At 36.3% G+C, this 2500-nt stretch overlaps 1 protein-coding gene across 1 annotated transcript in view; it reads left to right on the forward strand.

The window, feature by feature from the left end:
- LOC133631508 (voltage-dependent L-type calcium channel subunit beta-4-like) overlaps nt 1-258 on the forward strand; it is a 43767-nt gene extending 43509 nt beyond the window's left edge. The window contains exon 13 of the mRNA XM_062023784.1: nt 1-258. This exon is cut by the window's left edge and continues 1447 nt beyond it. The gene's annotated coding sequence lies outside the window, so the exon portion shown is untranslated.
- The last annotated feature ends 2242 nt before the right edge of the window (nt 259-2500 follow it).

Genomic DNA, 2500 nt, shown 5'->3' on the forward strand with positions numbered 1-2500 from the left:
TAAAATAGTTCAGAGAGTTCCATAAAATAGTTCAAAGAGAGTTCCATAAAATAGTTCAAAAAGAGTTCCATAAAATAGTTCAGAGAGTTCCATAAAATAGTTCCATAAAATAGTTCAAAAAGAGTTCCATAAAATAGTTCAAAGAGAGTTCCATAAAATAGTTCAAAAAGAGTTCCTAAAATTGTTCAAAAAGAGTTCGTAAAATAGTTCAAAAAGAGTTCCATAAAATAGTTCAAAAAGAGTTCCATAAAATAGTTCAGAGAGTTCCATAAAATAGTTCCATAAAATAGTTCAAAAAGAGTTCCATAAAATAGTTCAAAGAGAGTTCCATAAAATAGTTTAAAAAGAGTTCCTAAAATTGTTCAAAAAGAGTTCGTAAAATAGTTCAAAAAGAGTTCCATAAAATAGTTCAAAAAGAGTTCCATAAAATAGTTCAGAGAGTTCCATAAAATAGTTCCATAAAATAGTTTAAAAAGAGTTCCATAAAATAGTTCAAAGAGAGTTCCATAAAATAGTTCAAAAAGAGTTAGTAAATTAGTTCAAAAAGTGTTCCATAAAATAGTTCAGAGTTCCATAAAATAGTTCCATAAAATAGTTCAAAAAGTGTTCGTAAAATAGTTCAAAAAGAGTTCCATAAAATAGTTCAAAAAGAGTTCCATAAAATAGTTCAAAGAGAGTTCCATAAAATAGTTCAAAAAGAGTTCGTAAATTAGTTCAAAAAGAGTTCCATAAAATAGTTCAGAGAGAGTTCCATAAAATAGTTCCATAAAATAGTTCAAAAAGTGTTAGTAAAATAGTTCAAAAAGAGTTCCATAAAATAGTTCAAAAAGAGTTCCATAAAATAGTTCAAAGAGAGTTCCATAAAATAGTTCAAAAAGAGTTCGTAAATTAGTTCATAAAGAGTTCCATAAAATAGTTCAGAGAGAGTTCCATAAAATAGTTCAAAAAGAGTTTGTAAAATAGTTCAAAAAGAGTTCCATAAAATAGTTCAAAGAGAGTTCCATAAAATAGTTCAAAAAGAGTTCGTAAAATAGTTCAAAAAGAGTTAATCTGGAAGTTGGGCAGATCCTGCCATCTGTCCGCTTTGAAGTACCAGTGGAGTTTTACGAGCATTCTTCTTGGTAGGTTTGAAAGACAGCTACCGTCCCCCTGCTAGGAACTCACTTCAACACAAAGTATTGTGTTGGAATAATTCTGACAGGGACTATTTAATCCTGCCTTTGCCGGTCAGTCGGCCTGGCTTCATTGTTTGCTTCAAGCTTCTACTACGTGAGTATTGCCTGTCTCTGGTCCATGCTAAGTGTTAGCCCTAGCGTCCAGTGCCATCGGCATGTTTCTCCTCTGGCTCGTTTTCTCTTTTGGCACTTGTTGGAGTTTCTGAGAATACATCATGTTCCTACCTGCACGTCCTGTCCAGAGTGGTCCGTTTGCATCCCGGGGGAACGAAGCCGCGACCCCCAGCACGTAATAGAAGCTTGAAGCAAACAATGAAGCCAGGATTAAATAGTCCCTCTGATTAGTGATCGGGAAACAGGTGAGCATCCCGAGCACCAATCAGAGACAGGTGGAAACAATAGGCAACCATGGTAACTAAAAACAAACTGAAGGGTGCACAAAAACAGGAACTAAGGGAGTCGTAAACTTAACAGAATATAACAACACATGATTTGGGCCACGGATCATGACTGTCTTGAGTTTCCAATCATCTCTACATCTCTTATTTTGTTGTGATGTAGTGATTGGAGCACATACTTGTTGCTCACAAAGAAGTTTGCTTCTTTTAGGAATTTATTATGGGTCTACTGAAAATGTGAGGGTCAAAAGTATACATACAGCAATGTTAATGTTTGCTTACACGTCCCTTGGCAAGTTTACCTGCAATAAGGCGCTTTTGGTAGCCATCCACAAGCTTCTGCTTGACCACTTGACCACAAAATTGGTGCAGTTCAGCTAAATGTGTTGCTTTTCTGACATGGACTTGTTTCTTCAGCATTGTCCACACGTTTAAAGTCAGGACTTTGGGAAGGCCATTCTAAAACCTTCATTCTAGCCTGATTTAGCCATTCCTTTACCACTTTTGAGGTGTGTTTCGGGGTCATTGTCCTGTTGGAACACCCAACTGCACCCAAGACCCAACCTCCGGGCTGAGGATTTTAGCTTGTCCTGAAGAATTTGGAGCTAATCCTCCTTTTTCATTGTCCCATTTAAAGCAGCAGTTCCATTGGCAGCAAAACAGGCCCAGAGCATAATACTACCACCACCATGCTTGACTGTAGGAATTATGTTCCTGGGATTAAAGGCCTCACCTTTTCTCCTCCAAAAATATTGCTGGGTATTGTGGCCAAATAGCTCCATTTTTGTTTCATCTGACCACAGAACTTTCCTCCAGAAGGTCTTATCTTTGTCCATGTGACATATGCAAAAATGTTCTTGCTACATTTGGAGATACTTATTTTTTAATGGACAGCATATTAATGATTCATCAAAATAAAATATACCA

This window comes from Entelurus aequoreus, linkage group LG16 (genome assembly GCF_033978785.1).
Source record: "Entelurus aequoreus isolate RoL-2023_Sb linkage group LG16, RoL_Eaeq_v1.1, whole genome shotgun sequence".
In the NCBI taxonomy this organism is placed as follows: Eukaryota; Metazoa; Chordata; class Actinopteri; order Syngnathiformes; family Syngnathidae; genus Entelurus; species Entelurus aequoreus.